This window comes from Rhinolophus sinicus, linkage group LG07 (assembly GCF_036562045.2).
Source record: "Rhinolophus sinicus isolate RSC01 linkage group LG07, ASM3656204v1, whole genome shotgun sequence".
Lineage (NCBI taxonomy): Eukaryota > Metazoa > Chordata > Mammalia > Chiroptera > Rhinolophidae > Rhinolophus > Rhinolophus sinicus.
Genome location: NC_133757.1, coordinates 102557718 through 102583239, shown reverse-complemented (window position 1 = coordinate 102583239; position 25522 = coordinate 102557718).

The following is a 25522-nucleotide window of genomic DNA, read 5'->3' as shown; positions in this document are numbered from 1 at the left end:
GAATTTACTAGAAAAGTATTCCAATTAATAAGAGGGTTTAGAAATACAAGATCAACATAGAAAATAAATAACTTTCCCATATATCTGTAATGATCACTTAGAAATAAACAGTGTGGGGATAATTGGCTCGTAATCTAGAAAATTAGTTTACAATATCATTCATGCACATATACACAATAATACAAGTAGATGAAAAACTTAAATAAATTATATAAAATTATAAAAGAATCCATAGAAAAAATATTTTATTAAAATTACAGTGGTGATGCTTCCTAGCCTATTTGTAACAAAGAAAAGAGCAGAGATCAGAAAATGACAATTATTCTCATCTTCGGGGCAGATTTCAATTTCCCCACCTTTTTTTTTTGCTGCAGCTTTAAGCCTAATTCTTGATAGGTGAGTCCAAAAGAAAAACTAAAAGAAGACCAGCCATAAGGCTAAATTGCAGAAAGTGAGTGAAATATGAAATTTTATCTGCTAGCTTTTATGATTTCTCTCATTCAAGCAGCCATTTTGACAATAGCAAAACATAAATGGTAACTTCCAAAGAAAGTTGCATTTGGGTAAATTCTTGGCTACCTAGTATTATATATATATATGTATATATAAAATTATATATACATATATACATATGTGTATATATATATATATATATATATACATATATATATATATATATATATATATAATTTTTTTTTAACCAGTGGAGACCAGAGGAGTGAACATATTTCTAAAGTTCTAGGTTCCCTTTTGAACAACTTCAAATAAAATTTTATCAACATAGATTTGGCCAAATAAAATTCCATCTAAAAATGGCCATTAAGAATACAATAATTTGTAAAAAAAAAAAAAAGTTTACAACACTTTGTCTCCCTTTGATAACTAATGCTTTTGTTTTTGTCCAAAAGTGGTCATGATGTGAGTTACTAAATTTGTTGTATGATTCTAGAGTTATTTTATTTGTTCCATTTTCCAAGAAGGATAATTTGTTGCTAGTCCTCACAGATAAAGCCTTCTATGTATCTCAAATTGCACCTCTCAAAGTATAATAAAATCATTTTGCCTCAAGGTGGAGCTCTTATATTTTCAGAAGTAAAAATGGCTTGCAGCACTTTTGCCTTATTCTAGAATTTTGTTATAATCCTGAGGAAGTTTCTCCTATTTTTTAAATAAGAAATGACAGAAGTTTACCATTTCTTCTCCTTTTTTCTCTCTCTTATTCTAGAAGACAGTGATTAATGTTAAAGTAACAGTACACAATGACCCAGAGTTGTCACTATCTGTCCCTCCATTGTCTGTCTAAGCTGGCTCAGGCTTTTCTCAGGATATTGCTCATGCAGCACCTTTTGGTGCAGCAGGCTGCATAAAGATTATACAAACATTTATATAAAGTTGTCTAAACCTAAACTTGCCTTTATCATACCTTCTAAACACAATAGGTTATAAATGGAGCTTTGCATGTATGTTCGATGTTGGCCTTAATTAGGCCTCTCTTAGACAATTATGACAGATTTCCAAACCAATGTGATCCTTAATGCATTAAACTCTAATATCATAGTTTTGTTTTGTTTTGGATCAAACAAAACCAATCTGATCCGTCAATACTAGCAGCTGAGTTTAAAAAAAAAAAAAATACAAACAAAAAAACACACACACACAGAAAAACCCCAAACAAAAGAAACAAACAAAAAAAGTCAGCAGAATAAAAGTAAGCAGTAAAAAACTTAATTTATCAGATGAGAAAAAAAAGCAAAACCATCGTTTTTATGAGAACAAAGAAAGTCTTTGAGGACTTTTTACTTTCTTAATTCATTTATTTTGAACTACTGAATAGAAAATGTAATTTCTACTCAAAAAGTATAAATACCATGCGATATACTTTTTTGCCACAGCATTTTGTGGCTATTCTTAGCTGATGGAAAAATCTCACTGAGCAACTTTCAGATACTTTTACTTCAGAGAATAGTCTCTTTTTTTAATGAGGACCACAAAGGTTTCTCACCCAACCTCTCCCCATCTTTTTTTCTTTTTTTGATCAAGAAAGATGTCTTTTGTAATGATTTTGCATACTATGAAGTGCTATACATGGAATCACCCTTACATTGCGGTAGAAATTATGCTTTCTGCAGCATGGATAGGGAAATTATAAGGATGATAATTGATATGTCTAGTATATTGTCATAACATGCCAAATTATGGAAGAATTTGAGCATTCTGCTCATAATAAAGTGACATTTATTGAAGATAGTATATTATTAAAAACAAGAATTTTTAGGTGCTATGTGGCATCATAAAACTCCAATATACATATAATATTAATGTTTTGGAAAAACAGCTAGATATCAAAACATGCTATCCCAATACCTGCATTCCAAAGCTTCTCGATATGTCCTGGGTGGGCCATTGATGAAAGGGTGTAGGAAAGGGACAGAGCAGGTTGAGAAGAAAAAGGGACAGAGCTTCCTCTTGTCTCTCACCTGCCTGGTGCTAGTCCTTTCCCAAAAGATCCAAATACAACATATTTACTAAAAAATTGAGTCCAGATGTAAACTGATGTACCCCTTACCCTTACACTCATTATACTACTAAATCAATATCTAAAAAAAAAATAAAACTGTATATCAATACCTATTTCCCTAATGAGATATTCTAGTTTTAATTGTGTTGAATTACCTTCGCGAGAACAAAGTATTTAAATCAAACTATAGAAATTAAAGTCCAAAACATTGCACTGCTGCTTACCTCAAGGTTGCTGAATCACTCATAATGATGTCTGAGCTACTTCTATTAGAAGGTTCATTGTCAAACCAGAAATCCCCCCAAATTCCCTGCCAAAGTCTGAAGAAATCTTTAGTTTCAAAGAAAAGACGTCTAATAATAGATTCTACAGAACTTGATATCTCACACCGATTCAATGAACTTGATAGGTTGAAAGAACATTCTGATATCCAGTTTTCTATAAAATAGAATAGATGTTCTCTTACATTCTAATAGAGCTAAGACAACTTTCTTATTCCAAACCAAATTTTCTAAGTTTGTACCTTTATATTCTTTGCTATATTCTACAGCAGTGTTGTCCAATATAACTTTCTTAAACAATGGAAACGTTTCTGTGCTGTCAAAATTAAGCCACAAGTTGCATGTGGCTATTGGTCACTTAAAAGTGGCTAGTGTGCCCAAGGAACACATTTTTAACTTATTTTTAACTTAAATTTAAATAGTCACTGAGACTAGTTCCTATCACATAGGACGATGCAATTCCATAAACTATATTAGGATACTTCAATGTTCACCCTCAACTCTACTCTTCCGTCTGCCCAAAACCAACACACTTTTAGAACACATCTCCTTTGGGATATTACACTTCAGATCGTGTTGTTTTAAATAAAGACCACATTTTCAGGAACATAACCTGAACATTATTCAAATAAATCATATATTTGAAAATGACTGCTCTAAGAAACTACTGAGGGCTAACACTCTTTCTTCTATATAGCAAATTCCTTGCTGATTTCGGATTTAAAGCTGATTTATATCACACACACAAAATGAGTACTATTTTTTGTCCTTCCTTCCAGATGTAAAGACTCATCCAAATCCCCAATCAATCGGTTTATATTCTAAACAGCTTCTGATTGAATTACTTATGTTTTTAACTATTTACAGGTGCCCATGAAATAACCTCTTAACCCATAAGTAAACTAAACACATGTTCTTCTAGAAATTCCCAAGAGTGGTAGCTTTTGGGGGCATTGTTTCTCAGGAGTTCTAATTCGGGTAGGAGCTATTTCATTGTCAACCAAGGTGATACTAGATGTGAATGTGTTCCAGAAAAGCAGTGATAATGATGGAAGCAGACACTCTGGAAATATTCTCCCTTGTGAAAATTAAAGTAAGAAGTTTGGGTATCTTATTGGTCAGCATTTTAACTCAGCTTTAAGGTTTGGAAAAGCTAATACTGAAAGTTTCTATAAGAAACATGAAAAAAAAAATCATGCTGGTTGGTTATTGCTGAAAAAAAAATTAAACGTTCTGATTTAGAGTTGTTCCGATTAACTTCTTCTGAGGCAGTCACTAATTAGTCAGTAATTTGCTAATTGATGTAAACCAAATGGTATTTTAAAGCTAAATATTATATATTCCATTATTTCTAATAATAATGACAATGATGATTTATTGAGCACTTATTATATACCAGAGAATATATTAAGAACATTGTTCTAAGTATTTTTTTTGTATACTAACAATTATCATTGCAATGATATTAAGAGACATATATGAATTCATTGACCCACTTTACACATGAGGAAACCGAGGCACAGAAAATTTAAACTGCTTATCTGTAGCCACGCAGCAATGACTTCCTATGGAGTCCAAAATAAATAAAATGCCATAAAAATGTACTAGTTGTAAATTTAAAAATAAAAATAAAATCTAAGTTAACCAAGTATCATACATAAGTATGTTTTTAAATTAACCATAAAACTTGGACAGGATTTCGAGAGGTGGAAAGAAGAATTACAAAGGTAGAAGGAACAGACCAAAGGAAATACATATATGTTAAAAATTATAGACTTCCAATTCTTTGTCATGTAAGGAACTTGGAAGTCTTCATTCCTAACAATAAGTAAAAAGCTAAACAAACTGAAAAATCAGCAACTTTTCTTGGCTTTGTCAGAGAAGCGAAGTCACAAGGCAACTGATCCTAAAACTTAAGAGACAAATAGGAGATGCAGCAAAAGAAGTGATACGAGGAAAATGTATAGCATTGAATGCATATATTAGGAGGAAAATCTAAAATTCATAATCTAAGTTTCCACCTTTGGGTACAAGAAAAAGACGAGTAAATTAAGTTAAAAGTAGGCATCAGTAAAATAACAATAATAATAATAATAATAATAATAAAAATTGGAGCAGAAATCAACATAATTAAAACACATAATTAATAGAGAAAATCAATAAAACCAAAAACTGGTTCTTTGTACAGATCTGCAAAAGAAATAAACCTGTCAGGCTAACTAAGAAAAAAAGAGAGAAGACACAAATTACTAATGCCAGAAATCAAAGAGGGGACAGTTCTATGGATCCCACTCACTTTCAAAGAATGATAAAAGAATACTATGAACAACTCTATGCCCACAGTTTGATATCTAGATCAGACCAATTCCTTGAAAGCCACAAACTGCCAAAACTCGCACAAGAAGAAATATATAATCTGAATAGGTCTAGTTCTATGTTTATTAAAGAAACTGAATAAATAATTGTTAATCTTCCCAAACATGAAACACTGGGTCCAGATGGGTTCACTGGTGAATTCTATCAAAGATTTAAGGAAGAAATTATTCCAGTTCTCTGTAATCTCTCCTAGAGGGTAGAAGCAGAAGGAATACATCCTAACTCATTCTGAGGTCAGCATTACCCTAATACTAAACATTAAAAGAAAAGAAAAAAGTCAATTCAAAGAAAGAAATACCAGTTAACTTGCTACTGGTAACAATTAGAAAGCTGGATATTAGTAAATGTGGCAATGACATGACAAGCAAGGACCCTGAAGTAATGCTGGAATATTTACAGATGTAAACATTCAGAGTGCAGTACAATCATTCTCATTTCTCCTATGATTTAGCAATCTCACTCTGAGAAACTAGTTGCCAGTGATCATAGTTCAGAGTCACACAATAATCTCTAAGTGGATGGTCATTGCAACTTGTATATTGTTTCAATCCATAGTAAACAACATGGGGTTTACCCTTTATATATAAAATATAATACACAGATGAATGAATGCTATGCAGAAGAGTAACTGATTGATTTATTTACCAATCTAAGTTGTGTTAGATAGATAAATAGATGTCAAAAACATAATGTTGACTTAAAAAAATGGGTAAGCAAGGTAATAAGATTAATAATCCAAAATTATGTGGCTCAAACACATAAATAATATACAAAATAGTGCATTTTTCAAGGATATATATATATATATATATATATATATATATATATATTTTTTTTTTTTTAAAAGGAAATAAAGAAGTTGGATTGAAAGAACATACTCTATACAAGAAAACATACCCCCCACACCAATAAAATAAAACAGAAAAATTTTGTAGAAATTGATAATTCTACACCAGAACTTCAGTTCTGGGCATGAGATTCTTAAACACAAAATGAAACAAATGAGCAAGTGATTTTGTAGGAAATTGTAGCAGGCTTATTGGTAGCAGAGTTAAATCAAGATAGTTACTCAGAGAGACCTAAAATTATTGCTAATTCAGAGGGAGGGAACAAGGAGGAAAAGAGAGTTGTTGATGAGCAAAGAAGAAAAAAAAATGCTGATTTGGGGACAGTATTCTAGAAGAAGGCAGAGAAAATGGGATTTGGGGTGCAGATGAGATGGATATCCTTGGCAAGAAAAAAGGTTCTATTTGTCTCCAGCAGGAACAAAGAGAGTAAGAGTGAAGACAGAGAGGCATATTAAGGCAGAGTGAGGGTAACCAGGAGCAGCTTCCTGCCTCTTAATTTCTTCTGAGTATATCCCTTAATTTAGCACAGAAATACATAGTCTTGTCTCACTTTTAAAACATCACATGCATACTATTCTTGGATCTTTAAGTATAGTGAGAACAACTTATACTTTCTCAGAAATTATGTAACAGCAAACTTTAGATTAAGAAGGAGCCTGACAAAACATTTCATGATAATAATTAGCATTTATTATACTTGCATTATATGCTAAGCACTGTTTTAAAGGCTTTACATGTGTTTCTCTAGACAAATCCTTCCTCTTTTTTTTTTTTAACATGGACATCCAAAGAGGCTAACTGCAGAGGAGGGACAGATCACACAGTAGCTAATGGCAGTGTTGGGGATAATGTTCCAGACGTCTCAACTCCTAGGTTTTGGCCTGTTTTTCATCTAACTGAACCTCACCCTAGATCAGCACCTTCTAATGCTGGGTGATAACTGAATGCTTATTCACTGAGTGACTGAGGATTAACAATACGCATGTGGCCTCATTTTTTAAAAATCTTCATGCCCCAGGCCTTGTCACAAATTTCCACCTCAGGCTCTTTTTTCTTTCTCTTTCTTTCTTTCTTTCTTTCTTTCTTTCTTTCTTTCTTTCTTTCTTTCTTTCTTTCTTTCTTTCTTTCTTTCTTTCTTTCTTTCTTTCTTTCTTTCTTTCTTTCTTTCTTTCTTTCTTTCTTTCTTTCTCTTTCTTTCTCTTTCTTTCTCTCTCTCTCTCTCTCTCTCTCTCTCTCTCTCTCTCTCTCTCTCTCTCTCTCTCTCCCCCTCCCTCCCTCCCTCCCTCCCTCCCTCCCTCCCTCTCTTTCTTTCTTTTAAAGCTCCAGTCATATAGAGAGGGATCATAAAGCCAATACTCCCCTTGCTGCGTTTTTATGAGCTTCTGTGTTGAGGACAGCATGCCAGAAGCTATTTTGGGATATATGGTTTAAAATAATGAGAAAAGCAACATAAGCAGTTGGGTGAAGTAAGCACAAAGCAAATAAGAGGTACTGAGCACACAGACCCAGCAGGGCTGCACTTCCTACACTGCTGCTGTGCTTGGTCCCCTCCTGAGAGAACACTTACTGCATTGGCTCCTTGCTAACTTGTGATATCCAGCAACTGCTTTCCAGCAAGGTCTCAATGCCAGCAGTTCAGTAGTCTCGCTCCTGGGCAATGATTTGCACTAAACAAATACCAAGTAATTCATTATGAAATGTTGCTTCTGTATTGTTGCTATGGGGACCTGCGGGGAGGAAACTGTAAATATTGTAGAAAATAATTCAATAGTAATGAGCTGAGAGGAAAGGACCATCACCATCGCAGTTATTTCCATCAACGCATTGTCAGGGGAAAAGGTAAAACTCCATGGAAGTGCTATGCACATTGATTTTCCTTTGTTGAAATTTTCAATATTTCTAAAAAAGTGTAATTCATTCATTTGAAACTTTAATGTTAAAAAGAAAAAGACTTGGATGAAAATGACAACAGTGAGATGGCTAAAATTCTATATTCACTAATTCTACTTCCCACAGCCCCCCAGAAACAATGACAGCAAAAGCTGGTTCATAGCCTTCACAGACCAAGAACACAAACACATGTGCATGCACACACGCGCGCGTGCACACACACGCACACACAACTATGTGTGTGTACTTTTTAATAAAAATAATTCTCTTAAAAATTCTTATAAGTTCTAAAAAATAATTTACAGATCTAAGAAGTTGTAATCCTCCAAAATGAAGAGAAGGATTAAGAAAAGTAAGTCATTCTGTGACAAATATAAGCTCTTAAACTCACATGACAGCTTTAACAAAGTTTCATGGCTTATTGCATTAGCTTCTGTCTTTGGTTATATCACGTCAAGTCAGGGCATGCCATTTGACCCATCACTTGAAAAGAAATACTTATAAATTTTTTTGGACATCAAAGCTGACGGAGGCAGAATTTAGAATGATGATTTTTCTATCCTTATTGAGCTGAATTGAGCACAACATGAACGCTGAGCAATGGAGAACAATGGACCTACAGTGCAACAGTAAATTTAATCAAGAGCTCTTTGCAAGATGGTTGTGATGCACAGATACTAGAGTACTTATTATCAAAGTAAAATTTTCAAACATTAAAAGCATGATTTTCATACAAATATAAAATGAGTATGTGTCAAAATTGTATGGAGCTCATTAACAGATAAAGGAATCATTAAGATGATAAAACTGGTTCAAAAACTATTGAATAGGCATTTTAAAGGAAAAACAAAAACAGAGTTAAATATGATGTCTAGCTTAGCTTTAAAACAATAGGTACCTGTCCTACAGGGCAATAAAACTATTAACTAAAGTTATCTTTTCTACTGGACCGAAATATATCAAATTAACATATAACTTCACAGTGCTAGGTTTTAATAATAATAATAAAAAATAGCAATGACAAACACAGGTAAATCATTCTAAATAATCTTTGGGTGGGCTTGTTAAACAATGCTCCAATGATTTGGAAAGGACACACTGCACACTTATTTCCCAGTTTTGTATAACTTTTCCTAATGGTTCCTCACTTTTAATAATAGACAATCTCCAAAAAAATTATTAATTTCAAGAGTGTGGTTTCACTGCATTTGGCCTCATATTTTAACTATGTGCAGGAAAGAGTTGTGACGTAACTATAGAAGACATCCTCATTTATAATATTGATACTGATACTGATTCCAGAAAACGGACATTTATTTATGCAGAAATTTCATTTGGAAATTAAGATTAGGCCTATTAAAAACTCTATTATTTGTTCCTTTATCCCAAACCTGACAAATTAAGTTAAAAATGTTCTCCACAAGTTTTCATCTGCAGTCATTTTAGATTTTGATTAATATGTTTTCTTCTCCAGCTTCCCTAAATTTGTTAAGTTCCCTGATTTCTAGAAAGTGACTTGAAATTACCTGTCTAGAACAGGTACAAGAACAATTGTTCTGGGAGGAATGTTTGCACATTGATTTCATATGTACCACACTTGTTCTTTAATGGTGGGCTTTTCATACCTGATTAAAGGATAATCATTCTCAAATATGACTTTCTATGCACAATAAGAAGATAAATTCTCATCGAACTTCTGTAAATTATTGTATTCCATGTCAATACGGCTACCATGGAAAACTGGCATTCTTTAAGTCTCAGTACTTCATGCGAAGCTAAGTACAATTTTTTCTATGAGGGTCTGAGACCATTCTTCTTGCTAGAGACAATGGTAGCCTGTAGCTAGCTTGTAGAACCTTTAGGAGAGCATCTGAGAGAAGAAACCATCTAAGACTAAATGGATATGGTTAGTTATTACAGTGCCCAGCAATATCAGACTGGAAGAAAGTAAGATTCTTTACAGAGATACAATATATAACCATTTCATAAGCAGTTAATCAATGCTTTTCCCAAGAGTAAGAACAAACTGTGGAAAGTGAGAACATTGACAAAACTGTAGTGCCTTCTTGTAAAGAGTACTGTCTCTAAAATATTTATATTAGTAAATTCGCAAAAATAACATAGGAAGAGCTAAGTTTCTCTCTTGATTTAGCTACTCTTTCCATGTAGCTTTTACTATAGTGCTGAGCTTATTAATAAATATGGAGTTCCCAAACAAGGCTAGTTATTTCTCACATCCTTTTTTTAAGGTGAAACAATAAGTGTTTGTAATTTTTCAGAGGCTTCTGAAAATCTAAAATTAGTTGCAGATATGAAAAACATCCTAAATATTTTTTCTAAAATTATGCCTATATCATAGGAAGATAAAAATCAAGAGTTAAGAGAGGATATTCAGTTTCTTGAATATAATATGGTTATATGTACCTCAGAAATAATATTTCGCTAACTATTGAATCAAGATGACAACACAATATTTAAATAAACATAAACATTTATACAATTGTAAGGAAACTTAAGTCTTTCAGAAATAAGAATCCTTTATTATGTTTTTTTTAATAGTAAGGATGTGACAAAATCAATGCAAAGCACCAAAAATTATTTTGATTTAAAATAAAATTTCTTTTATCGGAGCTGATTTCAAAGAAGATAAAAAATGACATTGTTAAGAGAAAAGTTAATACTCCAAAATCAATGTTAACAGTGGTGAAGCCAAATATGCTAGGTTTGTAGTAATATCATACCTTGCAGTAAAGTTTCACAAAACCCTTTCTGAAAAAAATCTTAATAAATTCATCAACTGAGAGAACTTTGTCAAAATTTTAATACATTTCATTGCTCCTTTTTAGACACATTAATTATAGTTACTATAATCTAAGACAAAAAAATAAACTTTCTGAAAACCTTCTGCAATTTATTTATTCAAGTTTTATCTTTTGCCATTTTTTCCCCCATTCTGGAATAACTAAGCACTTTGCTTTCAAACAAACTTCTCTCATATTTACCCTTTAAAAACAGAAACATACCTGTTACTTTCATAAAGTTACACTTTTCACCACTACTATTTCTAGAATTGTCTAAATCACTATCAACCTAATGAATTAATTTCTTATTCACAGAAAACATGGGGAGATGGGTAATTGAGTACTGTGTGATATGCACAAACATTTTAGGAGACCAGTAAATCTCACAAGCACACATAGAACAACCTCCTATGGCCACCTACATCACTTCTGTAACTTCAAGTAGTCAAAATAAACATGTTCAGAACCTTACCCATTCTGTAATAAAGCTTCAATATTCTTTTATTGAAAAATTAGCCATGTATCTAAAGATTATCCATTAACTAACTCAATTTAATTTAGTTAAATAAAGATTTCAGACTCTATATCAAACTGACACACCACAAAACATAATTATTTTTGGCATAAAAATGTTGGCAGAATTACGACTCCATTTGATTGAACACTAGTTTTCCATTTTCACAATCCTAAATAGTCTGTAGAGGTAATGATACATTCTCTACACTAAACCAGTATAAGAAATGTAGGCAATCCATATTAATTAGCCTCTTCATAAAATAAACCCAAATCCTATTAAAAAATAAAATATATGCCTGTTTTTATAGCACATGCTGATAAAATCAGGAAATTATGCATAGCTCATTATTTACTTTTTAAACCAAAATTATTAAGCTGGTCTTGTTTGTTCAAAGATTCACCACAAGCTAGTGAACTTGAATTTTTATATTAAAATGTTTCTAGCTAATAGTTTCTGAGGGTACATTTTATTTTTTTCTTAAAAGGCTAGCATATTTAAAGTGTTAAAAGTTTGGTTTAGTAATTATTTTGAAAATATTAGATAAGTGTTTAATTTTCTCTAGACTAATTAAAATAGAACTTCTTTAATTTGAGAGTTTTTATAATCTAGTATAATAATATCCCCTTGAGGTAGGAAAATATTTCAAATTCACACAATGAGAGGTAAAGTCTTTCTCAACTACAAGACATAGCTTTCAGCTTCAAGCTTCAATTTCACAACCTCAGCTATAGGTCAAGAATAAAAAAAGAAACACAAATCTCAGAGGCCTTTTCTATTTCCCAATGTTCTAAAAATATTCCCTTAATTGATTTGAGTTCACATATGGTAAAATGAACAAACAAGAGAAGATTAACAAGACAGATTTTCTCTTGTCTGTCACCTGACAGAATACATTCCTATTACCCTGGGGGAGATTCTGAATCACCGATGCACAAACCTACTCACTCGCATCTACACAGGGTGTTCCTAGACTATTCCATTGAGGATAGCATAGTGGTCCATAATCTTGTCCTCTGGTTATGGAAAAATAACTCAAGCCACGAGTTAGATATACACAGACAGACTAAGATACTTGGCCGAGAACTTGAAACAAAATCCCCAAAATTAGGAAGAAAAGAGAAACCCTAGAAAGCAGAGAGTCATCAAAGGTAAAGTTCTTGTGCCTCTTGGGTTTCCAAGAGCTAAGAAAATATGTATGTGGGCCTGAAAAGCAATGGATTTTCCTTCTCTGTCAACGCAATCTAAATTATCTCTGGCAGATGCATCCACTTGGGCATCTTGTGAATTGCCTCTAAGACTGTCCAATTATAATTTTCAAAAAGCTAAAAACATGACTCACATACAAATATTGAACAAACACATGTCAAAGATTTTATTCAGCTCATTAATTAATGAGGATGCCAATGAAATGGTAAAAAATAAAAACAAAAATCATTTTGAAAAATCAGCCATTTCTAGGCATTTTGAAAGAAGAAATGTTAGAATAAAATCTCTAGTTTAATAGAGTAACAGGATAATATCCTATAAGACATTAAGAGTGTAACCTTTGGGTTATTTTATCCACTGGTCAGAAAACTACTCATTAACATATAATATCACAATATCTGGTATCTAACTAAATGATAAATAGCAAAGTGCAACAAAAATTCTCCTAAAAAAAATAATAATCTTTGGCTCATATTTTTCAGCAATGCCCCAGTGAGTGTGATACCCTTGAGTTTCAAGTTTTGTATATTTCTTTGCAGTATTAAAAAAACAAAACAAAATGGTTTATATATTGAGAGAGAATATTGGGAGAGATATACAGATATATTATGGTTTAAAATAAAAAGAAGATATTCTTGAAAAGTTAAATGAAATGTATTTTAGAAATTCATTAAAAAACCCAATTAATTATACAATTAAACAAACAAACAAACAAAAACTGGCTATTAGTCCTAAAGTAAATTCATGGTGGAAAATAATACAAAATTCTCCCTATTAGAGTCACTCAAACTTAATCATAGTGTAGTTAGAATAAGATGGGCTGTTTAATGACTCCAGTTCTCAACAGGAAATTTATACCATTTCTATTCTGATTGCATATTGGGAGGGGCGTGTCTCTTAGTTGTAACTAAAATTAAAATATAATTATCTATCAAACAGAAAAGTAAATTATAAGTTTTTATTGTGTTTTTATGTTTAGAAGACTTATGTGCCTTGTATAATTGAAAGATTATAGTTTTTTAAAGACAGTTCACATGAGGTAAATGATTTCTTTTGATGGAATAAATAATATTTTTTACATCCTATGTACCACTATTTTAAATTATGTAAATAATGATATGATTGGCATACTATAAATTTATTTAAAATATTATATTATTGATAATTGTTTGCCATTATGTATTCATTATATAATTAACAGTCTGCATTTTAACAACATCCCCAGATCATGTACATTAAATTCTGAAAAACCCTGTGGTAGAGGAAATAATAAGTAGGACCCAGAAACTAATATGTCTTTGCCATGTAGTGGCTTTATAATCTTACACAATTTACCTAACCTACCATAGTCTGTCTTTTCATCAAAAAATGTGATAGTAATGCCTACCCCTTAGAATTCTAGATTTATAGACATAATTCTACATCTAAATTTTTTCTGGCAAATCCGAGTCTCTATAAATGTTAGCTATCCACAATAATATTATAGACTAGGGTCCAAGTTTTCATAGAAAAACCTTAGAACTAAGGCAAGTAACCTATAACATTCAGGCTCCCAGTCTCTATTAAATAAAACACAGATAACCAAATGGGCAGATATGTTTCATTACAACAAAGCTGCAACTTCTCAAGTAATTGTGTCTAGACTAGTGATTCTCACATTCCTGATTTCATAGCAGCAGCATCTGGGAATTTGTTAGAGATGCAAATTACTCAGCCTCTGCCCTTACCTACTGATCAGAAACCCTAGGGACAGGCCCAGCTCACAGTGTTTAACAAGTTCTCTGAGTGATTCTGGTACATGCTAAAGTTCCGGGACTACAGATTTAGACCAACGTCCAGGACACTTCACCTGAGTACTTTTATGAGGTAATCTAATGGACACTTCCATACCAGCCAGCCAATCCACAAATACCATGAGTCTAAACTTTACTTAATGCATTTCATTGACATCAACTTTTGTTTCTGGACATACACAACCATAATTAAGCTGTAATGGCTAGACTGCCTGGTTTCAAGCACTTGGTATTTTCAGTGGGAAGAATCCCAGTTATGATTTTTTTCTGTGAGAGAAGAATTTTCTAATTACTGGCAACCTCAACAAAGCTGCAACCCGACTTTTGCCTGGAGGGCATTTGGATGCTGTGACCCTATATCCAGCAATGGGCACACAGTGGTAGCATCATGTCAGAGGAAAGCCTAGAGGTGTTTTTGCAGCTGCAGAATATTCTCTTTAACAACTTTCCTGCTCTTTTTTGTTTATGGTAATTTCTATTCAGAACTTTACAGCTCAGGATGTTGCCAGGAGAATTTAGAAACAAATGCAGCTGAGGAAATGAAGCGATACATTAAAAAAAAAAAAAAAAAAAAAAAAAAAAAAGACTCTAAACCTAATTTTTGTTTTCTTTTTGGCTAAAGTGAATTCACAGGTGTCAGTTTTTGCAATTGCATGTTTTAATAATCCAAAGTCTGTCTAAAATTCCTTCACTTGTAAATCAGAAATTTTTATAGGTACTGGACCATAGATCCTGTGCTAAATACTGTGATGCTGACTATTGAAAGAAATTGCAGGTGTAATGAACTCCTTCCCTTGACAAACAGACTTCATGTTAGGACTCTATCAAGTGGCCTTTAGACATAGAATATCAGAATTTAACAGAATTGAATGATCACCTGGTTTAGTTGCCCAGCCAGTTAATGAATTCATGCCTTTTGCAACACTGATGAAGGGAACAGTTTTCATGAACTGCCTTTCTTCACCGGGAGAGATCAGTCCACTACATAAAGGAAAATCTACGATTTCATTATAGACTACAGAACCCTTCATAGTCTAGGCTTGTACACCTCATTGACTTACTTCCCTACCATGTTTCCCCTAGCTCGTTTTGCGGGGTTGTTTTTTGGACATGTTAAGTACTCTCTTTAGTGTCTCTGTACTGGAATTCTCTTTCCCTATTGAGTACATGACTTATTCCCTTATACTATTCATGCGTCTGGTCACATCTCATCAGAGAATGCTTCTTTGATCCCGCCTCTAACTAATAGCAGTCCTGGAATTATCTATCATTTACTTTCCTTTATTCACCTTTATACCACTTATCACTTACAACACATTATATTTTATTGTGTATTTTCTCTACTAAAACATAAGCTCTAAGAGGGCCAAAATTGTGTTTGTTTCCTTCTTTTTTTCCCCCCACAGTGGTAATACCATTATATAGAAGAGAACCTGGTATAGATTAGGCAGTTAAGTAACACTTATTAAATAAATGAATGAATAAATTAATACTTATGCTTTGTCAACTTTTGCTAGTTCTAAACAGGTTACTGTCTTGTCAGGCAAATAAATTCAATTTTCAACAATTCTCTTTGTCCAAATATTCTTCTACAAATTGAGTTAAAAATCTGTGTACTAGTAACTTGATTCATGTATTCTCTTTGATGAAAATAGTTAACATTGATTGAACTCATACAACCATATAGACTCTGTGAAAAGTATTTGTTACTCCATCTCATCCTCATTCAAATTTTATGAAAGCACAAACTGTTCACAGTGTCCTAAACATGTTAAGAAGCAATTTAGATATGACTGAATGAAAATATATGTGTAAAACCTAGATAAGTAGAAAAATAGTATACAAAACAGCATAGTCAATGTAATCTTGACTTTGTAAAAACCACTCAGATGTATATATGTATACATTCACATGCATATCACGTATTATTACATGTAAAAATAGAGAAGAACTTAGAAAAAAATTCCAAAAACAATAACAGGTAGAAATATCAGACAATTTTATTTCTCTTGGTTTCGTTATTGCTCTTTCTACAATCAACACTGTTTTTTTTTTTTTCTTTCAAAGATTGAATAAAATATCTGTTATTTGAAGAAAGAAAGGAAGAAGAAACTGGATTTCAAAATGTGAGGGCACATTTTGGAGGCAGAACTCTTTAATTAGTTTATACCATTAATTGCTACTTTGTCAAGGACATATCATGGCGAGACATTTGTAATCTACTTGTGCGTGCTGACCGAAGCACACTGATGAACAGCTATAACACAGCTTTTAAAACAGATTAGAGCTAAATTATTCATGCTACAACCCATACTGAGAGTTGATGAGCCTCAAATTAGAGCACCAGTCCATGCATTTTATGCACTTTTCCTTTCCCTCAGAGAAGCAGCTTACACAGCTTGCTGAATATAGTTGTAGCTAAGAAATGCTGATAACATTTCCCTCCCGAAACGTCAGGTCTTTACCTTGAAGATAAGGAGCAGCAAGATGTTGATGCCTTGCAATTGTATGTGCTAACAGGATGCTTCAACACAGTATCCGGAGCGCTGCTCACTCAGAACATAAGACAGACATTTCTTGACAAATAAGAAGTGCAATCTCACTGTCCACCCAGAGCATAATTTAAATACAAATATAGACACGTGTGCAAAACATCATAAATTCCTTATCATTACTTAAAAACAAATTTTGTATTGTAAGGAGGCTAGGGGTTACTAAAATTTTGCAACATCAGTGCAGGTAGGAATTCATTTTTTTTTTTCCCCCTCTAAATTACAAGAGCAATTTAGAAGTGTTATTTTGATTTATATAAAATCAATAGTTTTGGGATATTGGCTATTAATTTGAGTGATTAATGAATGGCCAGCTAGCTAACTGTGAGAAACTAAAGCCTTCTTTATCTCTGATTATTGACTAATCAGAAAAAGCATCATATAAAGTCTTTATTAAATAGAAAGGTTAGTATTGAGCATCTATTTAATGAGATAGCTTACTCAGAGAATTACATTGTTATCCTACACAGCTACACCTGGCCAATAACACTACAGCTGATAAAACACTTTCATTACATTTCCTGTCTTCCGTGAAGTTAAATAATCCCGAAACTGTTCCAAAAAAAAAAAAAAAAAAAAAAAGAATGCAATGAGATAATGCACAACTTTTCAAATTAAGTGCCGTTCTATAGACTGGAAAAAAAAGTTTTTTTTGAGGAAGCCTGCAATTGTGCTCATCTGAGCCTGGGGCATCCAGCTGTAGAATTTTTGTCAGTAGTACAGAGCTTACCACCAAACCTTGATGCACCAGCTTTTAAAATGAGTTTGGATTATATGCATTCAGTTGAAATGTGCTGAAGAAAACATATTCCGAGGGGATGAATGCTTGTGCCTGGTGACAGCTGCTCTCAAGTTCTAGAGGCATGACATTAATGAAATAGAATTCTGATGTCTGGTGCTCAGAGCTCGTGGTCTCGCGGACTCAAAGAATGAGACCCCGGACTCAGAGAGGTAAATTGAAGCAGTATACAGTTTTATCGCAAAAGCGAAAAGAGCAAAAGTAAGGCTCTCCGAAGAGAGGCGGGATCCAAATGGAATGCCCCGCAGGCTAAGCTGTGCCTGAGACTAGATGTCCTTGAATCTATAATCTTTAAGTTGTTTACCTGGAGCTGGTTGCTGCCTCCTCCCCTTCCTGTACCTGGGCTGGTGTCTTGGCTGACTCTGCAGCCTTATGCGGAAGCCCCTCCCTAACAGTTCCCTTCTTCACATTTTTTTCTGTTGGCTATCTTCTCTTTGGCCTTGAGGTCCTCCGCCACTCGTCCCTGACTGCCCACGATTTTCCCATTTCACTTTGAGACTGTTTGTCTGGGCCTTGATGCCCTCCACCTCAGTCCTGTCCCTAACTGCCTATGACTTTCCTATCTCATTACCAGACAGCTATTGTATTACTATTGTAATATACGTAAAGGCATGAAAAGTACGCTGAGTGTAGCCTCACACCTATCACCTGGGCATGAATGACTGAGAGGGCAGCAAACTTCCAAAGAAGCCACTGGATAGTAAGTTAAGAAGAAACTATTGTGACCGGGTAGAAAGAGTTCAGGCAGTTGCCAGCCCTAAGAAAAACTCTGAAATGAAGAGAATTTGTCTTTAGCTCATTCTTGGCCCTTTTTCCTATGCTGACATATTTTTTTTCTTTTTAATCAGAAAGTGAGATGGAGACAGCCAAAAGAGTTCTTCATACCATCTCAGTCTTCTCAGACATCACTCTATGTTCTGACGCTCAGTTTAATTTTATTAAAATCTATGTATTCTGTGTTCTGTTTGCTTCCTGTTTAAAGGCACTTTAAAATGGAATCAGCAAAAATATTCCTTACTTTAATAAGCTTAAATTACTAGGAATTAATTAGTTACCCCTCTTCCCGCTGGCTAACAGTGGGGGATTAGAGGTTAAAAGACTTATTCAATTAATTCCACAGGTATTCACTAAATATCTGTGCACTGGATATGCTTCTGGAAGACTATGGCAAATGACTAGCCCCATCTTCCATAAAAAAGCTCACCGTTTTGATCACAAAGCAACAAGAGTACACTTGAGATATGTATTAATAGTTTGGATGCTAATGGGGTTCAGGGAAAAGATAAATCTGGGTGACAAAAGATGCCTGGTAAAGGTAGGTTCTGGGCCAGGTCTTACAGATTACATGTCACATGCATGAATAAAAAAGAAGGAACATATTCTTAACGCTCGGGGAGGGCATGAAGAGGTAGAGTTTATCACACATTTCATTTGCATGGGATAAACCCAAATATGACTATTTGTTATAATTTTTAGTAGCTTTTCTTCTCACTCTGAGAAGTGTCCCATTTTCACTGCAGATTTTATGTATATTATATATATATATATATATATATATATATATATATATATATACATACATACACACACACACACACACACACACACATATATATGTATATATTTATAATTCTTATATGCAGGGTTCATCAATTTGAAAGTGATGATACCAGGACAATGAAAGTAATACTTGTTGAGGGTAAGTGGAATATAAGTTTGAATTGATGAGATTCAGCCAGGCGATGTGGGCTCCTACTTTTAGATATGATGGGGCAGAAATGAAGAAAGCAATCATTTACTGGAATTTGGAAATTGCATAATAAAAGTGATACTAAAAGTCTAATCTGGTACAAAATAACAATAATAATTGTATGTATATATCCCTCTTTATTTGTTACTTAAGTCCTGCCAACTTAATATAAAAAAATAATAGCACAGTCTACGGAGCCTTGAAAAAAAGAACATTAAGTTTACGTAGAACAGAGTGTGTATCTTTGTTCAAGCTACTTCCTATTCGTATAGCTTTAACTACACACAGACCTGAGGGCTTTTAAATGATTAGATATTATGAAGACTTAGATAAACACTAAAAATAATGATAGACTTTTAAATGATTACATATTATGAAGAGATAGACACTAAATATAACGATTAGATATTATGAAGAGGTAGACACTAAATATAAATGAAGGTGTAATTCACTGCCTAAAAATGACACTATGATTGTTTTTAATACCAATTTTGCAGTTTACAAAGTGGTTTTTGTACTTGTGAAGCCTTAGCATCAGGGAGGTTAGAAGGCTTCTATTGTGAAATCCATCTGAGAAGCATTATTTTCCTAAAGTATAGTGCTGTCCAGTCATATGGTGAATAATAGTTAGGTATGAGTGAAACATACAAGATTTAATATGAGAAGAAAGAAGTAAAAGAAAGGAAAAAGAATGGCAATGAATGACTCAAAGATTTCCAGCCTTTGCTATAGGAAAAATAATTGTCAGTTTTGCGTTATGTTCAATAAATGCACTGTACATGAACATATGATTCAGTTGGAAACAACAAAAGTGCCACTTATTGAGCACCTAGTTCATGTGCAGTAATCCTGACACCAACCCTTCTACGTAGTATGTGTCTACAATTTTACAAGTGAGGGAGGATACAGCAGCTGATAGATGGAGTATCTCACCTAGAGTCACTCAATAGCCAACTGAATTATCCAACATGCAGACCAAGGGCCTTTCCACCTGTACAGGATGTTTCATCACGTGCCTCAACCTTTTCTACATTTGAGGTAAAATACTGAGGTTGACCAAGTCTTTTAAATGTTAAGGAAAAATGGTTACTGAGGAAGAATTATGAAATTTGGTCCTTAGAAGATTATTGGTAATCTGATGGTTAGAATGATAAAGCCAGAATTCAAAGATTAAAGAGCGTTAGTAAATGGGACAATTTTTTATAAGAGTATACTAATTTTGGATCTGTCTCTTAAGAAGAGCTATAAGAATGTGCCAACTGAGAAGAGTAATTGAGAGCATTAACAGTTATGATAGTTGTGTTATTCAATTAATATCATTTCTTATGATTGTTTTAAATGCTAAACATGCCCAGCTTCCTAAATTAATCTTTTAATTTAATATAACACAGTCAAAATTATAAGCAATGTTTTGGAACGTCATAAAATGACCAGAAAGTTTCTGTGGAAGACCAAATACTCAAGAATAATAATAAATTTTGGGGTGAGAAAACCGAAACGGTAGTGATGGCTTGCGAGCCTACCAAATGTTCAAACATATTTTCTAACTCACTTTAAGTTGAAAAACACAGCCTCACTTTATAGATAAATGATGAGTCCCCAGGTCCTAGTGGAAAGATCAGAAAGATGGGAGAAGGGAAGCATTATGAACCAGGGGAGAAAAATCAGGATTATTCAGTAAATTGTTCTGGGCTAAGTGGCTAACAACGTGGAAATAAAGCTGTATCCTCACATCAATCTTTAAAATAAAATATAGATGCCTAAAAACTTCAAGCAAAAAATGAATCATAAATGTTTTAGAACAGAGTTACTTTCTTTGTTATTTGTTTTTTATGATCTTGTTGTGGAACATGAAACCCAGAAACAAAAAAGGAAAAAGAAATATTCATATAAAATTTCTTTTAAGACATATATAGCAAAGATAATTTCATACCTGAAAATACAAAATTGAGGAAAATAGAAGTATAAATTTCAAAACACAAACTTTATTCAATGTTTATGTAAAAGATATAAACCAATATCCTTTATGTAAAAACAAAAAGCACTTATAAATTGGAAGTAAAAGGATCAAACTGTGTAATTTTTTTTTAAAAAGTGTGAAAGGTAAGAACAGAAAAGAAGTATGCATGGCTAATAATTAATAGTACCAATCAAAACAAAATAAATATAAATATATGTGTGGTGAGGTATTGATACTCAGCTATCAAATTTATAGATAGAGCCTATGCAGATGAAGGATAGTTTAGCAGTGGTGAGAAATTAGAACTATCTTATAGAGTTCATGGGAAGGCAATTCAACAGTAATTATGAACATTTAAAGGTTTCAAATTACTTGACATATCAATGCCATTTTCAGAATTTTTTTAATGATTATGTTGACATTATTGATTAAATATCCCAGTACTATTAATTAGAAAGAGAAAAAAAAACCACCTTGGAGATTGTTTAACTAAATATGTTATAGTCAAACAATGGATCAGGGAGTAGTTCCTATAAAGAATCAAATAAAATATTAAAAATCTGATATGGAAAAATATCTATATTACCAAGTAAAAGTATGCTAGCGTCAGAATATCATATACTGTATGAACTCATATGTGTTAAAGCATACTCTTAGTATGCTTAAAAGCATATACTGAGTTAATGAAGAATACATCTGAAATCATATCCATGGAAAATGTAGGCTAATTTGGGGAATTGGTTGGGGAAGAAGGAATAGGGCATTATATATTTAACTCTGTATGTACTTTTTTTCTTTAAACATTACATGGATAGCATTAATATTTAACTCTGCATTTAAGTACTGTTTTTCTTTTAAATGATACACAGTTAGCCATCTTATAATCAAAATAGCCTTAAAAATAGATTTTGTTTTAAATTCTAAGCAGATATTATTTCTAAAATTATTTTATTAAATAAATAATAAAATTCTAATACTATATTTACATGTTCATTGTTTAATTTTATACTTTTGCTCTGGGTATCTTTTCTTTACTATCTACATTTTCTCTTCAGATCTACTAGACATGTTAATATATTTTTTAAAATATACATTTGTGGAGGAAAAAATCCTACATTACCAGATAAATAAGTTTCTGTTATTTGCTAAACTTTTCATGACTTCTACATTGATGTTATATATTGAGATAATAGATGTGATAGCATTATTAGTTGCCTGAAAAGATGTTTCATTTTGTTTTATTTATACAGAAATTCCCACTTGGTTACAACAAGGTCATTCAGGTTCTCAGCACTTGGGTCTGTGTTTATTTTCATAATTTAGCTTACACAACTGCTAAAGTTATGGCAGTTATGCAATAAAGTAATGGTGCCCTAATGATACCCAAATGCATTGAAATAGTTAATTAACTTTCATAGGTGAGCAATATACTCAGGAAGTGGTTTACGTAGTTTAATTACAAGTAAGGCAGCAAAATGTTTACAAAGAGCTTTGAACTCTCTTAGTGAACTAGTGAAGTCATGTAGGCCAACCAGGTGTTTTTGTTTAGTGTTCTTTTACTGTTTTGTTAGGGAATTGGAGAGAGAGAGGTCCATAACTTGTAGCCAACATGCAAAGCAGCTTTCATGTTCTCATAATATGTTACTTGAAACTGAAGCCATGCTTTTTGCTAGTGCACTTGAGACCATAGATACATCTGTATATACAAATATACATAAAGCTTCTAAAAAGTACGCTTTTAATGGTCATATTTGAGAATACTATTGTCTTATTAAATAGTAACATTTTAGAATAAGTCAATTTGTAATTTTAGTGTTAATTTACATATTTTTCTAAAACCACTAGTTATACAAATCATGTGTGAAAAATAACTATCTGCATTCAAGTGCTTTATGAGAATTCAAAGCAGTTTTAAAAAGCATAATTTTTAGAAATGATTTTCTATGCATAATCAATGAGTTCATGTGTTACTAAATTCTACTTTAAATTTTAGTGCTTTCTGTGCACATTTAATATCTTCATTTTAAACTAGTAATTATTTGTACGCAGAAAAACTGTTTACATTGAAGGATCTGCACTGTTATATGACATTCTTATTATGAGGATAAAATAGAACCAATTGCATGTGTTGGAAGTAAAAGATGTTTCATAGGCTTAAAGCTATTTTCATGTAAGATAGGAAGCATGTGGCAGAGTTTGTAATAAAACCAATTTCATTAGCAAAATACAGAATTCTTTCATGGTAGGAAGGTTCGCCAGAGGCATGTTCAACAAATGAATAGAACATAAATAGAGGAATTAACATGGCTGATCACATCACTAAGGCCACTGATTGTTATGACAAAGGCATTTCAATAATTCATAATTTATAGGTCAATATTGACTACCCATGATGGGAGACTTTGGAAAACTTGTTTTTCCACTCCCCTTTAGAAAATGTTACATAAAAATGAAATTCATAGTTCTGTCTTTCTGGGAAAATACGATGTAGAAGAAAAACAGGTTTACCATTATAGACACTTCAAAATCAAACGATAGGCGTGCTTCAGAACCATTAATGATGATCATTTTCGAGTTAACAGTACAAATATTTTACTCTCGATTGGGGCTTTAATTTGCAGTTATGTTTAAAGAAGTTTTCTTCATGCTATTATAGAATTAAGACAGAAAATATCTTTATTGAATGGGCTATCCTTGTTTGGATTATGTTTACCTTTAAGCACTATAAGAGAAATAAGTATGCAATTGGAATAAGCCTGTGTTTTTCTCAATTTCTCTTATAGATGTCCCAAGGTGGTGTGTGCCAGTGTTGACATGTATGCTAGATAAGATTCTTTTAATCTTTTACTTAAAGAAAAATGTAATATTTCAAATGAATAATGCACAAGATCAACTGCAATGCAATTCTACAAGATGTATGCTGCTTTCTCTTTACATCTATATGTGGCAGGATAATGTATTGAGACATTAATTCTGACAGTTCTCGGTATAATCACTTTTCCTCCATTCCCAATAGTGGACTACATGCTCCCTTGCTTCAGGGGAAATTAAAGACATAACCCTTTCTGACTTTTTTTTATTGAATTTCCCTGCTCCTGGCAAGGATTATTCTAGGATAAGAGAGAAAGGATTTATTCAGACTGAGAGGGCCACAGAGGTCAGGAGGGAGGTTTCAAGGTCAGAGGTACTGCTTTACCTTGAAGCTCATAAAACTTACCCTCTGGGCCCTTCAAGTTCAGAAAAGTCTTCTCAAGTCCTGAGCCTAAATTCTAAATCTTTTTTGTTCTCCCCCTAAACTTTCTATTGCCATATAACATTTACATAGTAAAATACATAAATCCTAAGTGAGTTAGTACTGATACGTGTATCCTGGTAATCACCATCCAAATCAAGATACAGAAATTATATGCAATTTTTTTTCTTTTCTCAAAGACATCTTTTTAAACTGTGTAAGTTCAGGTCCCCATAGCACTTGGATTCTTACCCGTTCTGGGCACTGAACATGAAAAATGATAGGATCTACAGTGCAAGCAAGAATTCCAGGTGACAGCTCTCTGCCTGGTGTGCCCGGGAGGAACAGGGTTTCACCACTGACCAAGCTAATTGTACAGAAACAAAACTCATGAAAGCAGTCAAGTCTTGACTATTCAAATGTCAGATAAGCCTAGATGGCCTTTTTCAGGAATAATCATCAGGAAGCGAAGACCAGAGAGGATTCCCTGAATGAATAGAATCCCTTGAATTATAAGCAATGTAAGATATCAGAATATTAGTAAATTGTACGAAATGAGAAGTGAATACCAATGGAGAATAACAGTAAATGTACTGCCAACCCAATAAGATGGAGACTGTAAGTTAATGTCCAGATTCTGATTCAGTTAAAGAAAATAAAGGAATTACTTTTTTTTTCCTTCCTATCTGACTTTGTGGAGATACACTTGTACTTGTTAGAATGGTTAGGTTTTGATGAAGTCACATCACCAACAGCAATAGCCTAAATCCTAGATTAACATAACAAAAATGTACAAGTATTTCTCATTCCCGAAGCACTGGTTGACCACAGTGTTCTACCTGTTATTTCACAGAGGGTCTCAGCCTGGCAGAGACAGTGTCTTGATGTGTCATCTGTAGTCAGTGCAGCGCAGGAAGGAAACATGGCCAAAAGTACAGGGGCTCTTAAAGCTTGTGCTCAGAAGTGACACATATTACATGATCTCTCCCAAGTTCAAAA